The following is a 22,210-nucleotide window of genomic DNA, read 5'->3' as shown; positions in this document are numbered from 1 at the left end:
CAGCCTTCCAAACTGCTGGGATTACAGGCATGTGCCCCTGGACCCAGATGGATTATTCTAATGAACTCTCCTATTAATTGTCCTTTTCTAAGGCCTGAAAACACAAATATTAAGAGTTTCCAAAAGTGAAAACATAAGTCAATTTCATGAGGGAAGACCTAAACTCAAGGGATTTTTCACACCATTAGTGTTTCCATTTTCCTGTGGGAATGGAGAAGCCCCCAGACCTGCATTTTGACCTTGTCCTTCCCGCAGCCCGGGTCCTTTCAAGTTAGTTAGACTCACAGTTGACTTGTAACTCAGCTCAGAGCAGAATTCACTCAGAGAAATAAACTAGCAAAACACAGACCCCGGAGAAGCTGCGACTCCTCCTGAGACCTCTTCTTCATGGAGGAGGAAGCCGTTCCTCTGCCCAGACCAGAGCTCCCAGGGTCCCCCCCCAGCTGTCACAGGGAAGCTTTAAGGCAACCACATCAGGTGGGGCCTGTCATCCACCATCTATCACCAAAGAGAGAAGCTCCCCCTGTCCCCAGCTCTTCCGCTAAAGACTCTATACCAGCTGGCCCTCCCTCCAAACCGACTTACTGTCTGCAGCCATGGTCCCAGCCTTGATCCCGCCAAAGGCTTGATGGAAACCGACCACCTCACTCCAGTGAGGCCTATATAAAAGGCCTTGGGACCCGCCCCTTTGGGCACTTCCCTTCACAGTTCTACGTAATCTTCTCTAGAAAGGGATGTTCCCAAGAGCATCTGACTCTCGCCTTAGGAGCTTAGAGAGTTTTCTTCATGCGCTCCTCTGGCCTCTAAGATGTGAGCAGCCTGCTCATCGGGGAGGAGTACTTAGAGGGGCCCAGCCACAGATGGAGGTTACAGATGACAAAGGAAACGGTGCAGCCTGAAGGTGCCCTTTTGGTTGGGTGCAGCCCACCCCCACCCTCACACACACACCAAGGACACTCTGGAGGAGGGTGGGGCTTCCCAGTGACACTTCCTTACCCAGCCACACGAACTGCTGGCTTCTTCATCTTGATGGCTCAGTGTTAACTGTGCACTGGCTCCTGACCCCATGTGACATTCGATCATGGAATGAGCTCTCATCGAGTAGTTTTCCTGGTGCCTGCCCAAAACAAAGATGGCGGTGAGATCATATTTAGAGTTGTGCCATATCAAACACCATTTTTCTTGAATGTAGAGGGACTGATTGTTATGCTCGAATTCGGGACCCCCAAAAGACCACCAGAGATCAAAGAGGTGTTTATTGCGAGCTAGCTAGGTCCTCCGCATGCACACAGCAACTGGTGAGGCTGAGAGGCCCCGAGCCCAGGGTTTGCAGCAGTTTTATACACTCTTTGGAGAAGGCAGGGACCCCCACATACATCATAGCATCTCTTAGCAAATCATCACACCCCGAGGGAAAATCAAATAACAACTCTAAAACATGATTAGCACATTCACTGGCGGGAACAAGTTGGGTACGGGTGATTGGTCAGTACAAAAGGGGTATTCATTTGAACTGATTGGTTTAAGCCACGAGGGGTGTACGTGCTGAACGACATGGTTTCCCAACATGTTATCAACCACCATAAACTACTGGGAGGGTCATCTGGCATCCCAGGTATTTCCCTGTCTCATGCTGATTGGTGGCTGCTAGGGGGCTGCTATGGATCCCCACCTACCCTGACTGAGTCAGGGACACCTGGCTCCGCAGATCTCTCCAGTTATTTGTAGATAAACAACTTAGCAGGATGGGAATGTGCCTAGGAGTGCTCTGTGGGTCTTTCCAAGGATAAAGGTCATGTCCCTTCCTTGGACAGGCTTTGCTCTGAGGTAGAGGCTGGTTTTTCATGGTCAGCTCCCAGCATTCTCTAGCAGCTTGGAAAAGCAGAGTTGAGCAGAGGAGGGGTAGAGTTGTAATGCTAGATTGGTGGGACCCCAATAGACCTCCAGGAGCTGAATCCGATGCAATCACATAAGTGTCTTTATTGCAAACTCAAGCCTGGACTCACAACCGTTCCCGATGCAGCGGGCCCAGGGAGTGAGTCCCGGTCCTTGGTTCAGTGAGATTTTATAGGTTTGGGAGGATATTCTATGGGTCACAACATCACAGAGCAAATCATTCCATGCCTCGGGAAAATCAAACAACTCTTAAACTTGATTAGCACATTCACTGGCGGGAACAAGTTGGGTAGAGATGATTGGCTAGTTCAAGAGGGGGATTCCTTTGAACTGATTGGTTTAGGCCACGAGGGATGAATGTGCTGAACTACATGGTTTCCCAACATGTTATCAACCACCATAAACTACTGGGTGGGTCATCTGGCATCCCAGGTATTTCCCTGTCTCATGCTGATTGGTGGTTGCTAGGAGGTTGCTATGGGTCCCCACCTAGCCTGAGTCAGGGACACCTAGCGCCACAGATCTCTCCAGTTATTTGTAGATAAACAACTCAGCAGGGTGGGAATGTGCCTAGGAGTGCTCTGTGGGTCTTTCCAAGAACAAGGGTCACACCCCCTTCCTTGGACAGGCTTTGCTCCGAGGTAGAGGCTGGTTTCTCAAAAACAGAGTCACATCCAGTTTCTCAGAGTCACTTGGGCAACTGGCAGGATGGTTCTAGTGACAATCACTGTAATCATCAGGTAATCCTTTTCAAACTGTTGTCAAGTTTCTTTTTGTTTTTCACTGGATTAATTTTTTAAAAATATTTATTTATTGTTTTATTTAGTTCTCGGCGGACACAACATCTTTGTTGGTATGTGGTGCTGAGGATCGAACCTGGGCCGCATGCATGCCAGGCGAGAGCGCTACCGCTTGAGCCACATCCCCAGCCCTGGGTTAATTTGTATATGAAGTGTTTTGGACATCCAAATAAAGTCTTTGGGGAATTGCCTCTTGTGGAAACTTCCATCTCCGGTGTCTCGATGGGAAACGTCCTTCCTCTGCACATTCTCATGAATGCCGAGTGGGAGACACAGAAAGTCTCGGGTTGTGACAGGTCTCCACCCTCCCGAGGTGTGCTTAGCCATGATCTCTAGAGCTATTTGTGAGTTCACCTGGGGCAGAAGGAACCATCTTCTGGTTGTCTCAAAGCTCTTTTCCAACTCACCATTTCTTTGGCTCCTCCAGACCTAGAGGAACACAGGCGAACCCTCTCCTTGAACAGGGGTCAGATCTGCCATCTCCTTACTGACTACCCGACCCCACACGGCCTCACACGACCACCACCGATCTTCTACCCTGGAAATCTCTCACTTCATTTCTTACCTCCCAGAACCCTGTTTCATATGTAACTTTAGGAGATTTATAGTAGTTCCAGGACAGGGAGGGAAGGGAGATTTTTGGCAGAGGAGAGAAGTGGCCAGTGAGTTCAGCCACATGGCTACGGTGACGTTTGTGTGAATGCAGAGGGATCAGCCTCCGCAGAGAGATGGACACAAGTTTGGGGGTGGAGCTGAGGGTGTGCCATCTCAAAACAGGCCACCTCGGTGTACTTGTTATTTCAAACTGAAATCACCCAAGAAATTGTCACCTCAGACAGGGCCATTTGTCCTGTTTTGTTCCATGCAGCAAGTTGTAAAGATGGTGACCTCCCTGAATCCAGACGGGAAAATGGCCTTGATCGCCAAGACTGTCAGTTGGGCTATAATGAACTGAATAAATGAACTCATTGAACCGTCAGTTGCCGCCGGTGCGGTGGTGCACACCTGTAATCCCAGCAGTTTGGGAGGCTGGGGTAGGAGGATCCCAAGTTCAAAGCCAGCCTCTGAAAAAGCAAGGCGTCAAGCCACTCAGTGAGAACTTGCCTCTAAATGAAATGCAAAATAGGGCTGGGGAGGTGGCTCCGTGACCGAGTGTCCCTGAGTTCCATCCCCGGCAAACCCCATCCCCCTGCAAAAAACAAGAAAAGCCTGTCAGTTGGGCTATACTGAACCTGAATAAATGAACTCATTGAACTTACCTGCCACTAGCATCACTCCCCCCACCCCCACATATATCTTAATGACATCTCTAGAATTTACTACCCTAGTCCTGAAATCCCTTGGTTCTGTCATTCCTTCACAAATGGATTATTGTTTATTTTAAACATACAAAAACATCTTGCAATAGCCAATTCTTCAGACTTTGTTCTCATGAAGACACACACACACACACACACACACACACACATGTAAAATCAATAAAACTTGTGCACGTTTCTCTTGTTCATTAGCTTTCATATTAATTTGACTCCAACTCAAGAGCCCGCATAAGAACTAAAGGTGGATTAACTGGGTGTGGTGACCCCAGTTACTGAGGTAGGAGAATCTTATGAGTTCAGGAGTTTGAGGCCAGCCAGGGCAACATAGTGAGATTTCCTCCTATCCTATCTTAGAAGGAAGAACAGGAAGAGAAGAAGGAGGAGGAGAGAAAGACTACTAAGGGTAGGTAGGGAGCTCTCTCCCTCCCCTACAAGGGGAAACTTGTTTTTGGTTTTTGGAGTTTTGGTTGTTTTGTTGGTTGGTTTTGGTACCCCTGAGCCACAACCCCAGCCGTTTTTATTTTTTACTTTGAGACAGGGTCTCGTTAAATTACTGAGGACCTCGCTAAGTTACTGAGGCTGGCTTCAAACTTGTGATCCTCCTTTCTCAGCCTCCTGAGTTGCAGGGATTGCAGGCATGCACCACCATGCCTGGCGGGAAACCTGTTTTAGAATGGGAGAAATTCAAGCATGGCTGTAGGCGAGGGAAGCACAAGGCTGGAGTATTTTGATGTCTCCTCTCTGGGTCAAGGTCTGTCCTGTCCTGCCCCTGTGTTACTTAGCCATCAAAACAATCCTTATCTACGTTTCTTTTGGAGAGGAAGCCAGAGACCAGGCACAGTTCCTTCCCAAAGTCCCTCAGCTAAGTAGCTACAGCCCTGGGACGAAGGCTAGTCTCAGTCACCATGAACTGTGCAGTACACTGGAGACAGAATGCTTCCTCCTGTCACAGGCTAGTGTATGAGGGAAGGGAAGGGCAGTGAGGGAATTTGCTTTCACTGGTCTGCGTTGCCCAATGGAGAGGCTACGAATCACAGGTGACAATCGGGGACCACCTGAACTTGGCAAGTCCAAATTGAGATGCCCCCAAAACCCTAAGACACACATCAGATTTTTTTTTTTTAACTAGGGATTGAACCCAGGAGCTTTCAACCACAGAGCCACATCCTCAGCCCGTCTTTTATTTTTTTCATATTGAGACAGGGTCTCACTAAGTTGTTTAGGGCCTTTTTAAGTTGTTAAGTCTGGCTGGGAACTTGCCATCCTCCTGCCTCAACCTCCCGAGCTCCACTGGGAGTACAGGCATGTACCTCTGTGCCCGCCCGGTTACATTTTGAAGACTCGGCATGAAGACAGAGTGTGAAATCTTACTGATTTTTACACCTATTTCATGTTGAAATAACATTTGTGACATTATAAGCCATTTCACTTGTTTCTTTAAAGCTTGTATTGGTTTATTTATACATTTTCTGAGAAAGGGTCTCACTACTTTGAACTTGGACTTCCGGGGTCAAGTGATCCTCCCAGGCCTCAAATAGCTGGGATTGCAGGGATGCACCACTGTACCTGGCTTCTTTGCAAAGTAGTTACTGTAAACTTCAAATTCACAGCTCGCCTTAATTTTCTCCCGGGCTGCATGACTCCAGGATGAGGGCTCCGAATCTGCCATCAGCCCTCTCGGTTGTGCTGCAGAGCTGTGGTGCCAACCTGGTTCTAGAAACTGGAGCCTTCCCATCGTTCTATGGTAATGTATTCCCAAGAGGGATGCCAAGCTTCCTCCATGTATGGGCCAATGTCTATATCCCCCCTCTCATCTTTTCTTCCAAATCATCTTTGGAAACTTTTGACATCTTGGCCAGTGTCTTCTGCCTCCTCCCCGGCTCTGGAAGAGGCATCAGCAAGGGAAGCCAGGTACACCTTCAGAGTTGGTAACGTCCAAGGTGCATAGATAACAGATTCCCAGAACGGAGATGCATTTGGAGATTGTGAACTTCTTCCTTAATGCAGAGAGGAATGAGATCTGCCTACTCTTCACCCTGTCTCCACCCTGGACGTGCCTTGGCTAAGAAACTTATGAGTGGCTTTCATAGAACACTTTGTTTTCAGGGTCTCAGTTCTTTATTTGTTTATTTGTATTTATTTGGTGCTGAGGATCAAACCCAGTGCTTCATATGTGCTAGGTAAGCGCTCTACCACTGAGCCACCACCCCAGCACCCCCCCAATCCCCACACCCATTATATGAAGGGTTTCAGTTCTTACTGGGTGAGGTAAGGTTCTTACTATAGAACATCCCTAACTCACTTCCTTTGAGATATATATATATAGACTGTCAAGGCCACCTTTGCACACCACCCCACCCCAGTGTTTTAACAACTCCATGCAAAAAAAAGAAACAAAACAAAACAAAACCCTGCCCTTGCCTTATCCAAATGTTTGGTGTGACTTTTCTCCAAGTTTCTTTGCCTGAGGTTGTAACCATGACTCAGAGATCTGTGGAAATAATCAGCCTAAAACCTGGAATGCAAGGCCGATAGCTCAGAGATGGAAAATCACTTGCCCAATGGAACTTCACCCACACATGGCGAAGTCAACATGTTAACCTGAACTTCAGGTTGCAAGTGAAGGTCTACATCCTGGCACCCCCTGAAACAAGAGATGCTGGATCCTGATTTCCAAGCAGTCACCCAACTCCAACAGGCAGGGACTTATCCAGTTCTATTTCACTAGAAAACAGAGACTGGTTCTGGGGGTAAGGATACAGATTAATTGAGACAGAAACCCTTCTCCTCTCTATTTTAATTTTATTAGTTTCATTTCAGAGGAAAATAAATCATATAAACAAAATTAAAGTCAACAATAATCTTGCATGCTTTTTAAATTATTTTTTCTTTTTTTTTTTAATTTTGATGGACACGGTACCTTTATTTTATTTATTTATTTTACATGAGGATGGAATCCAGTGCCTCATATGTGTGAGGCAAGCGTTCTGCCACTGAGCCACAACCCCAGCCCTTGCATACATGCATGCTTTTTAAAATGGTATGACTGGTGTGAAGGCCAGCACTCATAGTCCCTGCTACTCAGGAGGCTAAGGCAGGAAGATTGCGTGAGCCCAGTTCAAGGCCAGCCTGGACAGCACAGCAAGACCCCCGGCTCAAAAAGTAAATAAATTTAAAATAAATAAATTTAATTTTTATTTATATCTATTTTTATCATTCCCCCCTCATACTTGCCCCTCCAGCTAACCATTTACATTATTCTCCTGGAATCTTCTTGCATTTATACATTAATATATTATTTGTTTTACAAAAATATGCAAAATCCATTAGACTGCAAATCTATTTTCTCTTGGAGAGAATTGCTATGTAGAATTCAGCTTTTGTGGATTCATCCTTTTTCCACAGGTAGATAAGTTCTTTCTAGTATTTTGGAGCTTTAGTGAACTTCCTTGCGCATAATCTTGTAAAATTCATTTCTGTTGGCAAGATTCATACGGTGAGCTTAGCAAATGCAGAGGCCCATGACTCACACTGCAGGTTTGCACCCCACTGTACAGGCCGAAGCTTCCCAAGGACACACACAGGTCCGGAAAGCAGCAGGGGCAGATTTATCTACCAAGAAGCTGGAAAATCAGGAACCCTTTGACCTCGTTTAAACCTGTGAGAAAGAAAGAATGGGAGCTATAGAAGAATGTAAATTGACAGGGGATGCGAAACATTTTCAAAAGCAGAATTGTAGCCCTGATGTAGCAAAATCTTGAAGTCATCTTTCAAAAAGGAAAAATCCTTGAGGTCAAATGGCTCTGCTCACCCCCCCCCCCCCACCTTGGACAAGCAGGCCACCTGCTGATTCTCAGTGTGTCTTTCTATACAATTTTGGGTAGGCAAAGGGCTCTTAAAAAGAATGCAGAAGCTGGACCAGTGGCACACAGATAATCCCAGAGACCCACAGAGCTGAGGCAGGAGGATCGAAAGTTCAAGTCAGCCTCAGCAATTTAGAGAAACCCTGTCTCAAAATAAAAATTTAAAAAAGGCTGGGGATGTAGCTCAGTGGTAGTGTCAGGGAGCAGGTAGACATGAGCCCTTGGAAGGTGGAGTTTACAGGGTCGGTTCTGAGCCTGCAGGCGGACTCTCAGCCTGTCTTTCTTTAAGGCAGCTCCCACAAGACCATTTTGACCTAGCTGAGGTTTAAAAAGAGGAGCTGGGCTGGAGGCACACCCTGATGAGGTGGAGGCCAGGCCAGAGGAGGAGAGAAACTTTAGGAAAACCTCTAGAGGAGGTGCTAGTGAGCTAGGAGTTGAATGTGGGTATCTCAGGAGTCAGGAGTTAAGGGAGGGAAGTTTTCTCCCAATCGCTTTGAGCATCTGCAATGAGAAAATTTTCGTTTAATACCTCAATGTTCAGAAAATAAAAAGAAGGCCCTGCCGTCCGTAACTAGAATTCTAAGTAGCTCAGAGAGAACTCCAAACTTCAAGAGTACTTTTCACACTGGAGGACTGTGGTGAGGGGGTTGGGGGACTTCCCCCTCTCGAACGCCCTACATGTTATGTGAGAATTTCTTTTAGATTCTGTGGCCTAAAATGGAGTGCTAACAGCCTCTTAGAGCAGAAGAGAAAAAGCTGGAATCCTCAAAAATTGATAGCAATTCAGTTCGGTTTATCATTTAATAAATTACAAATTTATAATAAGGCATATCAACTGTATTCACAAACTGTAAATTGGAAATAATTTTTTTCCCGTGCTGGGGATCAAATGCAGAGTGTCACAGGTGCTAAGCAGGTACTTGACCTCTGAGCTACAGATATTTAAAATCATAAAAAGATAATATGTAATAAATATAATATATAGTAATAAATAACATATAATAGCTCATGTAAATAACATAAAATATATAATAATAAATAACATATTGTATATAATATATAAAATAAATAACATGCAGTAATAAATAACATATAATAATAAAATATGATATATAATAGTAAAAATATGGTCAATCAGTTTGGGGTCCCAATGCTACATTCTCTTAGTTCCAACATAGAGCTGGGGGACTGGGGATGTGGCTCAAGCGGTAGCGCACTCGCCTGGCATGCATGCGGCCCGGGTTCGATCCTCAGCACCACATACCAACAAAGATGTTGTGTCCGCCGAAAACTAAAAAATTAAATACTAAAAAAAATTCTCTCTCTCTCTTTAAAAAAAAATAAAATAAAATAGAGCTGGTACTGACTATCCTGGGAGATGTGATGATTAAATGATATGGAATGTAGCAAGCTTGTTAAAACAGCCATTGTTTAAAAACAAATTATATAGACTTATAATTAAATAATCAAATGAATTACATTAAGCACACAGTATTAAATACTCAAACTCATTACCTGTTCATTATTTGACTAATTATGAAGAGTCGCTCATCATTGAGCAAGTGCAGCTGTCCCATGCTACGACCAAATTATTAAAGATTCTTCTGGATTTTGCAAGAATTAGCAAGTCACAGCAAAGTCATAGACACACAAAATTTGCAATAAAGAATATTGTATATTTGCTGGATGTGGTGACACACATCTGTAATCCCAGCTACCGGGAAGGCTGAGGCAGGAGGATCTCAAGTTCAGGGCCAGCCTGAGCAACTAAGTGAGACCTTATCTCAAAATAACAATTTTTAATAAGGGTTGGGGATGTATAGCTCAACAATGGAGTGGTTTTCTAGTATTCACAAAGCCCTGAGTTCAATCCTCAGTATGAAAAAAAAAGACAGAGAAAAAAATATATCGTATATTTTATTACTTGTAGTAAATTGTGTGCTACATGTTTTTTATTTCAGTAAAATTTATAATCAATTTATAATACATTGGGCTGGGGATGTGGCTCAAGCGGTAGCGCTCTCACCTGGCATGCGTGCGGCCCGGGTTCGATCCTCAGCACCACATACCAACAAAGATGTTGTGTCCGCCGAGAACTAAAAAATAAATATTAAAAAAAAATTCTCTCTCTCTCTCTCTCTTAAAAAAATTTATAATACATTGCCGCAGTCCAGCTGCAGCAGAATAACCGGGGGTGACGAATAACTTCTGTACGTTGATACAGCAGGAATGGGAGCCATTTATTGTAGGGCAACAGAGCTATTTATACATTTTGCACAGCTTATCTTAATTAGCATAAACTAGATACATCCATCAACCAATAAGGAATCTCCACACTTAATGGCTCACTTTTGTTACTTCTCAAACCACTCCCTCTGACATTTTGCCAGGCACCATCCAGACTTGTTTACGAACTCCAACATTCCTCTGGCAAAATACCAGGTGTTATTTTTGACTTATTTACAGACCTTAACAATACATTGACAATGCCTCCCACTGTAGAGTTATTTCATAAACATTTATACATATACCACCAGATAGAACTGTTTGTAGTACAAAGAACTACAAAGCAATTTGTGATTTAAAAACATAGAACATTTGGCCAGGCACGCTGATGCACAGCTGAGGCCCCGGCTACTCAGGAGACTGAAGTCAGAGACAGGAGCCCATGAGTTCAAGTGATATCCAACTCAAAGAAAGCCTGGCATCACTTTGGATCCTTAGAGACACTATTATTTAACTTCTCTGATGTTTTCACAAATAATTGGGGTCTTCACAAATAATTCTCACAGAACTGCTGCTAAGACTTACCAGGCTTATAGTGACTTAATCATGATAAGCACTTATTGAGAACTTAAGGACTTCTTAGGGACAAGTGTGTGACATGATGATGTCACTAAGTCATTGGAGCAGCCCTGTGAGACGGTAGCATGCCTGGGCTTTAAGGCCTACTCTAAGCATCTACCTGCCAGGGTAGAACACAGCTCCCTGTAGTTGGAGCCTTGGTCCACAATCCTGGCCCCAGAGGATGGCACATCACGGACACTCAGTAAAAGCTATTACTTGATGATTTCTAAGAGCATGGAAAGGCACCAATCCAGGCTTACTAGCTGGGGAAATGGAATTTGGGAATGAGTAGCTGTGGAAGGGGAGCCAAAAGATTAACTATTAGCTGGGTGCAGTGTCACATGTCTATAACCCCAGCAGCTCAGGAGGCTGAGGCAGTGGATGCAAATTTAAGGCCAGGGTAGGTAACTTAGCAAGATCCTTCCTGAAAAAAAAATTAAAAAAAATTAAAGTGCTAGGGGTGTGTAAATAAAATATGCTATATCTGTACAATGGAGTATTATTCAGCCATAAAAAATGAAGTATGAATACAAATTACAAAATGCATGGACCTTGAAAACATTATGCGAATGAAAGAAACCGAATATCACCTATTGAATGATTCCATTTACAAGAAATATCCGGAATAGGCAATTCCATGGAGGTGTAAAATAGTGATTGTCAGGAGCTGAGGGGACGGAGGAATGTGCTGTAACTGTTGTGGGTATGGGTTTTTTTTGGGGGAGGGAACATGAACTTTTTAGATTAGACAGTGGCAATGATTGTAATCTTTGACTATATTGAAAACCTTGTAAATATTGTGAAAAACCATTTAATTGTACACTTTAAAAGGGAGAATTTTGTGATATGTGAATTATATGTCAATTAAAAACTAATAGCTAGGTGTGGCAGTGCATTCCAGTAATCTTAGCATCTTGGGAAGCTGAGGCAGGAGAATGGTGAGTTCAAAGTCAGCCTCAGCAAAAGCAAGGCGCTCAGCAACTCAGTAAGACCCTGTCTCTAAATAAAATACAAAATAGGGCTGGGGATGTGGCTCAGTGGCCAAGTGCCCCTGAGTTCAATCCCCGGTACCTCCCCCCACCCCCCCCAAAAAAAAAAAAAAAACAACCCTAACAAACGATTGATCATACTTGCCTTCGTCTGTTTCCAGACTCTGTTCTGTCTCACTGAGTCATGTGTTCACATCTCTACGGGTATCGAAGCGTTTCATCACTGTAATCGTACACGACTTCTTAAAATGCAGTGAGTTCTTCTTTCAACTTTATTCTTCATTTTTCAAAGCTTTGTTTATTAATTAATTGATTTATTTGCAGTGCTGGAGTCAAACCAGGTCCTTGCTTATGCTAGGCAAGCACTCTACCACTGAGCTACAAAGGCAGCCCTCAAAACTCTTTGGTATAGTTATTCTGCTTTCTTTGCCTTTGTATGTAAATCTCACAATCAGTCCATCTACATCCACAGAAAATCCTGTGGGTGTTTGTTTGGTAGTGTTTTTCACTTCCTTTCTCTACATGCTGAGTGTTTTTCTGGTGATTCTACCATTAAGTCCCTGACTGGAGTTGAGGCTTCATCTGCTTCTTCCCTCATTTCTATCGGTTCCATTGTTTGGTGCCTTCACATTTTGGATTACATCTCCATAGTGAGTAGACCATTTTGTCATTGTAATGTCCTTTGATACTGGTAATTTTCTTTGCTTTGAAGTCCACTTTGTCTTATATTAATATGGCCATTCCAAAGTTCTTTAGTGTTTTAATGGCATATGCTATTTATTTAATTTTTATTTGTTATTTGGTTCCAGTGATTGAACCAGGGGTGCTTAGCCACACAGCCACATCTGCAGCCCTTTTTCACGTTTTATTTTGAGACAGCCTCTCACTTAAGTGAGCCTCGCTAAATTGCCAAGGCTGGCTTTAATTTTCAGTCCTCCTGCCTCTGCCTCCTAAGTCCCTGGGATTACAGACGTGTGCCACCGTACCAGCTGGCATCTGCTTTTAAAAGGAAACTTCTAAATGATTTGTTTATGATGTGAGGATTGAGTTCATCACCTTGGGCATTCTGAGCCACATAGTACTACTGAGCTACACTCCCCAGTTCAGGAACCTTTACAATTTTAGAATAGTGGGTTTTGGTTTTAGGGTGTGTGTGTGTGTGTGTGTGTGTGTGTGTGTGTGTGTGTTACTGGGAATTGAACCCAAGGCCTTATGCATGCTAGGCAAGCACTCTCCCACCTAGTTACATCTCCAGCCTTAGAATAGTTTTTGATTTTCAGAAAAATTGCAAAGATAGTATAGAGTTCCTATGTAACTTACACCCTACCCTCAGTATCTCTATTTTTTAATTTTTACAACTTTATTATTTGATTATGCTATTTGTAGAAAAATGTGAAGATACAGAAAGATTTAAAGAACATAAAAAATATCCAATATCCTTCTCCCCAAAACAGTGACAAAAGATTATGTATATTTACTTTTAGTCTTTTTATTTATTTATTTAATTTTTTTTTAGTTTTCAGTGGACACAATAATCTTTATTTTTTTTTTATTTTTATGTGGTGTTGAGGATCGAACCCAGTGCCCCGCGCATGCCAGGCGAGTGTGCTACCACTTGAGCCACATCCCCAGCCCCTAGTCTTTTTATATTTATATAACATTTTAACACAAACCTAGTACAGTAAGATGCTTATTTTTCTCCCGTTTCAAAATATTCTTTTTTCTTTTGTTAATATATTTTTATTTGTTTTAATTAGTTATACATGACAGTAGAATGCATTTTGACACATCATACATAAATGGAGTCTAACTTCTCACTCATCTGGTTGTACATGAGTTGCACAGGTCATGTAATCATATATGCACATAGGATAATAATGTCGGATTCATTCTACTATCATTCCTACTCCCATGACCCCACCCCTCCCTTCACTCTCTTCTGTCTAATCCAAAATATCTCTATTCCCCCCACCACCACCCCTATTGTGAATTAGCATCCGAAGATCTGAGAAAACATTCAGCCTTTGCTTCTTTGGGATTGGCTTATTTCACTTAGCATGATAGTCTCCAGTTCTATCCATTTACCGCAAACGCCATCATTTCATTCTTTTTAAAGGTTGAGTAATAGTCCATTGTGTATGCATACTATATTTTCTTTATTCATTCATCTGTTAAGGGCACCTAGGTTGGCTCCATAGTTTAGCTTTTGTGACTTGAGCTGCTATAAACATTGATGTGCCTGCATCCTTGTAGTTTGTAGTTTTTAAGTCCTAAGAGTGGGATGACTGGGTCAAAAGGTGGTTCCATTCCAAGTTTTCTGAGGACTCTCCACACTGCTGTCCATAATAGTTGCACCAGTTTGCAGCAATGTATGAGCGTACCTTTCCCCCACATCCTCACCAACATTTATTGTTGCTTGAGTTCTTGGTAACTGCCATTCTGACTGGAGTGAGATGCAATCTCAGTGTGGCTTTTACTTGCATTTCTCTTGCTAGAGATGCCAGTAACTATTTCTTTAGGACATTAAATATTACATGAAAACATGATCTTCAGGAGACTGCTTCATAATCTAATAATAACTAAACCATGATTAGCCTCCAATTGTTAGAAATCTAAATAGTTATGAATTCTTATCATAACTAATAATAGCCATTAAACATTCCTCTTCATGCATAGTTTTTAGTATGTATCTCTTAACATAATTTTTAAAAGAGAAATTCCTAGGAGTACCCAACAAAGTACATAAGTATTTCTAAGCCTTCTGATACATTTTGCCAAACTGCCCTTCAGAAAAATTGTACTAATTTACTAAAAGTAGCCAGAGTTCCATTTCTTCCCACATGCCCTGGCAACACAGGGAAGTGGATTCTACCTGCCAGCCTTTATTGTTGCAATTTAGGGGAGGGGAGGGGAGAATGCGGTCTTTTGGGTGTTTTTCCCAAAATGTAAGACTTCCCCCGAGTTTACTGTTCATTTGCTTTCCCTCTGTGCTCTGAAACAGTCTGAGTCTTGCAGGAGGAATTTCCAATTCCTGCAATGTCTTGTCGATCTTTCCACATGCTTTTTTTTTTTTTTTTTTTTTTTTTTTTGGCAAGGGCATGAAAGCTGCAGGTCTTTCCCAAGCTTCTCACCCACACCCAAGTTAGCAAAATACCCCAAATGACTGAGCAATCTTCTTTTATTCTGGGCAGCCATACTATTTTAGTGTATTGCTAATAAAACAGAAAACTGGGCCGTATTCTTCAGGTTACACAGGGTTTCCATGGACCCTGTCTGAGGTATGGCAGTGAGCAGTAAACTTTGGCTTTGTTGGCATTTTATTTCAGGGTCTTTAAAACCTAGTCCACTGCAGCTGCTTCCTAGCACTCTTTCCAGTGATCATAACCTGTTGTCATGGTGATGCCTGCACAGCAAGTTCCAGTCTCTTTAGCAAGAACCAACCCTGGAACTGTGGTCATATTGATAACCTCCACTCCCCAGGTGTGGAACCTGAAGCTTCCTACTCAGGAGCTAAAATGAGGTCCCTTGGTTGTGACTATTACAGTCCTCGCTTTGAGTGGCATTGCAGTCCTCACTTCTTAGCTATCTCTTACTTGGGGGAAAAATGGCTAGGCCAATGGAATATGGCACTCTTCTCCTGCACAGTAGTGACATCTGTCATTGAAGGTCTGGGGCCTCAGGGTCGTCCTGTTGATGAAGTGACGGATGATGATGATGTCACCAGGCTGAATCTCCTCCCTCAAGGAGCTACAAGCTGTTGAGAGCCACAGCTGAAGGGGCCCCCAGCAAAATTCCAGCTGCCAGCAAACTTCCAGCTGCCAGCTGATGATTGGCTCACAGCGGCCCCAGCAAACTTCTAGCTGCCAGCTGATTGGCTCCTCTGCGGTGATGCTCATTGGGCTGTTTCCCCACCCTTTCAGACCATGGAGCTGCTCATTGGGGGACTTTTTTGGCTCCGCCCATGTGACCCAGCCAATCGGCCTCAAGAGCAGGAGGAGGGGGGGGGGGTTGAGAGGCTTGTGGGAAGCCAGTGGTGGCAGTTGGGCTCTGAGGGAATTCCTGAAGAGCTCCTGTGGTGCAGAGTGTGTGGTTCTAAAAATAAAGTTCGTTTCTGCTTGACAAGTGGCTCCTGAATTGTGCCCAGCCAGACTGTGGCAACAAGCTATTGTCACTATAACCTGTGGACCTCCCTCATCCTTCAGAGCTTAGATGTTCACCTGGTAGTTGACTTTTAAAAAATATTGTAATTGTTCTTTTCAGACATACATGACAGTAGAGTGTATTTTGACGCATTTGCCAGGGTCCAGCCCCAGCAAGGATCCAGGGGTTCTAAAGGATGAGTGGTGTCTGTGAAACAGAAGAGAGGGGACAGACAACAGGTTGCAAGTTATGAGCAGCCTTCGGAAGTTATCTGCTGCCCCTAGAGGGGCCTTTATTTTTATACCTTTTTTACAGGTGTTTTTTCAGGTAGTTAATGAAAACCCCAAGCCCTGAAACTTCTTAAGACTTACAATCTTTTTGTGACATATATTGATTACATAAGATATTGACTACATGGTTTAAAATATTTTTTTTTTGCCTTGTCAATCATAATTAACCTTTTACAGTTTCACCTCAATCATTAGGTGATAGACTATGCAACTAAACAACACGCCTCCTGACCTCTTATTAACTTTTAACTTTAAAGTATACCTATAATTGTTTCATTAACCTTTAACTTTAAAGCATATCTATGGTTATTGGTAAGCTTTCTTACTTCTAATCTAAAATCCCAGTAAAACACACTTAAAATAGTGAAAGACAATTACTTAAAAGCCTGCAACTCTGAAGTGCCTCTAAAATATATCCATGTTAATTTTATGTTATATTATTTTTAATTTCCAAGGTCATTTCTTTTTTTTTCATAGACCTATGTAACTGCTTTCTTACAGAGTTTCTTTGATCCTTAGCCAAAGCATACCAAGTCTTACGTCTTTGTATTCTTTAACAAAGGGCGGGCTCTGCACCTCAACCCATTTGCCATTAATATTAACTATGTGTTTCCCAATTTCATCATAAATTCCTGTGTAAGGCAAAGGAGGGTCTGTTGGTGGGGGGGAATGTATTTTTATTAGCCTCTTGTCCTCGAGGGGGATATCATTTGTAGCCCTTTCTATTTTTTTTTAAATTTTAATACAGGATCTCACTAAATTGTTGAGGCTGGTCTTGAACTTGCAATCCTCCTGTCTCAGCCTCCTTAGTTGCTGGGATTTCAGTTGTGCATCACCATGTCTAGTAAATTTTTCCACCTGACCACTGGGAGCTCTTTCAGTTAATTCTAATGTCTCTCTGATTTAATCTCATGAGTTCTTTTTCAAATAATTCCTTTATTTCTCTCACTACTTGATGCATCAGGCATCTTGTTGGCATAACTTTATTAACTCTTTTCCTTTCAATCTATCTATATTGTTATATTAAAAGTGAGTTTCTTGTAGACAGTATACGTTTAGATCATATTTTCTTTTTTGGCACTGGGGATTGAACTCAGGGGCACTTAACCACTGAGCCACATTCCCAGCCCCTTTAAAAATTTTTTTTTTAATTTTAAAATTTTGAAACAGGGTCTCACTAAGTTGCTTAGTGCTTCACTAAGTTGCTGAGGCTGACCTCAACTTGTGATCCTCTGCCTCAGCCTCCCAAGTCACTGGGATTAAATGTGTGCACCACCATGCTCAGCTGGGTCATATTTTGTTGGATTTATTTTGTTTGGGGTTCACTAAACATCCTGTATCTATAGAATATGTCTTCCTCCCATCTGCAAAGTTCTCAGCCATTATTTATTCAAGTATTTTTTCAGCATTACATAATTTCTCTTCTCCTAAATATTAGATTTGATGTTATTATCCAGCAGGTCTCAGAAACTCTGTTAATTATTTTAATTTTTTCATTAAAATTTTAATTAATTTTTACGAATGATGATAATGCATTTTTCTGTAAAATTTTACTGCCCCATATTGATGCAACTTGTGTTAATTATGTTTTGGTGCTCAAAATGGAACTCTAGGCTTTATTCTTAATAAGTACATACTAAACTACTGAGTTTTCCCTCCAACAACAACAACAACTACTTCTTCTTCTTCTTCTTCTTCTTCTTCTTCTTCTTCTTCTTCTTCTTCTTCTTCTTCTTCTTCTTCTCCTTCTTCTCCTTCTTCTCCTTCTTCTCCTTCTCCTTCTCCTTCTCCTTCTCCTTCTCCTTCTCCTTCTTCTTCTTCTTCTTTTTTTCCTTGGTACCAGGGATTGAATCCAGTGGCACTTAACCACTGAGCCACATCCCAGACCTTTTTAAAAATATATATTTTATTTACAGACAGAGTCTCCTGAATTGCTTAGGGCTTCACTATGTAGCTGAGGCTGGCTTTGAACTCTTGATCCTCCTGCCTCAGCCACCTGAGCCTGGGATTTCAGGCATGAACCACTGGGATTATAGGTGTGTGCCACTGCACCCAACCCTCTAACTTTTTAAAATGGAAAAACAATCTTCATAAGTATGCATCTTAGTCAATAGCAGAAATGAAACACAAGATTACAAATCATTTGTGAAAAAGGAAAATTGTAATAGTGTATGCTCTTTATGAAAGTTATGGAGTGTAGAATCTCCTCAACTTATGACAGTTGGGCCTTTATAAATCCATTTTAAGTAAAAAACATGTGAGTCAAATATGCATTTAATATACCTAATTTATGAACTATTATAGCTTAGCAACACAGCATAATGCGCGGTATGGGTTGTTTGTATTCATGATCTCACTGCTGGGTATTTAACTATGGCTTACTGCTGCCACCCAGCATCTTGAAACAGTATTGCATGGAGTATTGCCAGCCTGAGAAAAAATAAAAATTAAGTTTCTAACAAATGAACATTACTTCACAACATTATTTTAAAACTTGAAACATCATAAGTCAAACAGTTCTTATTCAGTGACCATCTGTACAGACAGCCTTCAGTTTAAACTTTTTTTTTTAAAGAGAGAGAGAGAGAGAGAGAGAGAGAGAATTTTAATATTTATTTTTTAGTTCTCGGTGGACACAACATCTTTGTTGGTATGTGGTGCTGAGGATCGAACCCGAGTCGCCCGCATGCCAGGCGAGCGCGCTACCACTTGAGCCACATCCCCAGCCCCGGTTTAAACTTTTGACACTCAAAATTTCAGTACAAGTATTTTTTTCAGCATTACAAAATTTCTCTTCTCCTAACATCACAGTGTGTCCTGTTTAAAAATTATAGGTGAAAATTGCTTCTGTCTTATGGAGAACTGTATGTATTTGTCAAAATTTGGCTAAGGATGTATCTCTAAGGTTGATTGCTTGCCAAACATGCAAGAAGCCTTAGGTTTAATATTCAGCATTGTAAATAAATAAAGAAGACATTAACAAGAAATCAGATGCAATGCAACTGTCTCTTAGTAAAGAGACTGTCTCTTTTTTTTTTTTTTTGTTTTTGTTTTTGGATACTGAGGATTGAACCCAGGGGTGCTTTACCACTGAGTCACATCCCCAGCCCATTTTTATATTTTATTTTGAGACAAGTTTTCACTAAGTTGCTTAGGGCCTTGCTGAATTACTGAGACTGGCCTCAGTAATTATGATCCTTCTGCCTCAGACTCCCGAGTTGCTAGGATTACAGTGTATGCCACTATGTCTGGCTCTCAGTTAAGAAGTCTTTAGGATTCGTGGACTGGGGCTGCAGCTTAGTGGTAGAGTGGTCACCCAGCACACCCAAGACCCTGAGTTCAATCTCCAGATACACACACACACACACACACACACACACACACACACACAAACACGCACTCCAGAAAAACAGTGTAACTGATCCCATGGGTTTCTGATGATGGAGCCCATTCCCGGCTCTTAAGTACCTTCACATTTCTGAAGCTGTGGGAAAAGTCCGTGCTCTATAATGTCGCAGCACCCGTGTTCATACCCTGGTTCCAGCATTCACTGTTGACACTGGATACGTTATTTAACATTTCTGAGCACTGATACTCTCTTAATGACATGGGCATATTGATTTTTACCTTATGAAGATTTAGTTATGGTGGTAATAGTGGTGATCCTGAGGAATGAATCTAGAGCTTTTCACATGCTAAGCAGGCCCTCTACTGCTGGGCTTAAATTATGTTTTAAGGTATAGGAATTTTTTTTTTTTTAATTAGAAAGGGCTGGGAACGTGGCTCAGTGGTTAAGTGTCCCTGAGTTCAATCCCCAGGGCCAAAATTAAGAATGATTTTTTAATTTGTTCTAATTAATTACACATGCCAGTAGAATGCATTTTTTGACATAAGAATGATTTTTTTGGTGTTAATTTTTTTGAGTTCTTTATGTATTTATATTTATGTACTTCCTGAGCATTAGAGGTCTCATTGAAGAAGTCAATGCCTGTACCTACATGATGGAATGCCCATCCTGTGTCTTCTTCTATCAGTTGAAAAGTTTCTGGGTCTTTGATCCACTTTGCATTGGCTTCTTTTAGGATGAGAAATTGGGATCTAATTTCACTCTTCTACATGTGAATATCCAATTCCTCAGTACCTTTCGTTCCAAAGGTTGTCTTTTCTCCAATATGTTTTTGGTACCTTTGTCAAAGATGAGATGATTATATCTGGGTTTGTTCATCTCTGTATCCTCTAAACTATTCCATATCTTTTTTTATGCCAATATCATGCAGAGTTTTCTTGGTTACTATAGCTCTGTAGTATGATTTGAAGTTGGAAATTATGAATTCTCCAGTATTGCTCTTACTGCTCAAGATTGCTTTGACTATTCTGGGTTTTTATTCTTCTATATGAAGTTTTGGACTGCTTTTTCTAGTTTTGTGAAGAATGTCATTGGTATCTTGATGGGGACTGCATGGAGCGTATATATTGCTTTGGGTAATATGACTATTTTCACAGTGTTAATTCTGCACATCCAAGAATGTGGGAGAGTTGGCTCGGGAGGCTGAGACAGGAGAATTGCAAGTTCAAAGCCAGCGTCAGCAATGGCAAGGCACTAAGCAACTCAGTGAGATCCTGTCTCTAAATAAAATATAAAATAGGGCAGAGGATGTGGCTCAGTAGTCAAGTGCCCCTGAGTTCAATACCTGGTACAAAAAAAAAAAAAAAAAAAAAAGAACATTGAAGATCTTTCTTTCTTCTAGTGTTTTCTTCAGTTTCTTACCTCAGTGCAGGTTGCAGAGATTCAGGCCATGGTTGTTGACTCCCTTGCTCTAGGCCCAAAGTGAGATAGAATATCATGGTGGAAGAGTGTTGTTGCAGAAGAGAGCAGTATATGACATGGCAACCAGGAAGGAGCTTATTCTAGTATTTGTTATCTTGTGAAATTTTAATTGTGGTAAGAAATGCATATAAAATTTACCAGCTTAATTATTTCTAAATGTAAAGTAAATGTAAAGTTCACCAGTGTACCCTTTCTTGAGCAACCAATATCCAGAATTTTATCATCTTGCAAAACTGAAACTTGACACCCATTGAACAGCCACTTACTATTTCCTGTTTCCCTCCACCCCTGGAAACTACTATTCTACCTTGTGTCTCTATGAATTTGACTATTCTAGATACCTCACATAGGAGGAACCATATATTATTGTCTTTTTACAATTGGCTTATTTCACTTACCATAATGTCTTTAAGGTTGAGTTATGTTTATCATATGATACCTTCCTTCTAAAAGTTGAGTAATATTCCATTGTAAGTGTGCAGATCACATTTTGTTTATCCATTCATCCACCAATCAAGATATGAGGTACTTCCATCTGATATATAGGAGTGTGCAAAGCCTCTTCAAAATAAAATTCTTAATTCTTTCGAGTGTAGGCCAAGAAGTAGATGGATTATATGCTAATTCTCTTTTTGTTTAATTTTAAAAAAATTTAGTTGTTGATGGACATTTATTTATTTATTTATTTATGGTGCTGAGAATTGAACCCAGTGCCTCACATGTACTAGGCAAGGGCTCTACCATTGAGCTACAACCCTAGCCCACTCTTTGATTTTTGGAGGAACTATTTCCCATAGTGACTGAGCATTTTACATTCTCATAAACAGTGTACAAGGGTCCGTTTCCTCTGCATCCTTGCCAAAACTTTTTACTTTTGGTTTTTCTTATAGTAGTATCCTCATGGTATGATGTGATATCTCGTTGTAGGTTGACTGAACTTCATTAATGAATAGGGATGTTGAGTGTCATTTCATATGCTTGTTGGCCATTTATATACCATCTTTGGAGAATTGTTTATTCAAATTCTTTGCTCATTTTTTACTGGGGATTAAAACCAGGGCTTCCTGCATGCCAGGCAAATTTTAATGCTGTACCACATTCCCAACAACATTTTGTGGTTTTTTCATGTGAATCCTTTGCTTTCTTGTTTATTGTTTGAAACTTTAATCCTTTTGATGTTATTTTAAGTGGATCATTTTCTTGACTTCCTTTTTGGATTACGGGCTTTTCATTTATAT

At 41.6% G+C, this 22,210-nt stretch overlaps 1 pseudogene; it reads right to left on the bottom strand.

Moving 5' to 3' along the window:
* Positions 1-14,915: 14,915 nt before the first annotated feature.
* LOC113177809 (S-methyl-5'-thioadenosine phosphorylase pseudogene) lies at positions 14,916-18,560 on the bottom strand (annotated as a pseudogene).
* Between the last annotated feature and the right edge of the window lie 3,650 nt (positions 18,561-22,210).

The sequence above is a fragment of the Urocitellus parryii genome, chromosome 13 (assembly GCF_045843805.1).
Source record: "Urocitellus parryii isolate mUroPar1 chromosome 13, mUroPar1.hap1, whole genome shotgun sequence".
Taxonomy (NCBI): domain Eukaryota; kingdom Metazoa; phylum Chordata; class Mammalia; order Rodentia; family Sciuridae; genus Urocitellus; species Urocitellus parryii.
This window is presented reverse-complemented; position numbering and strand designations above follow the sequence as displayed.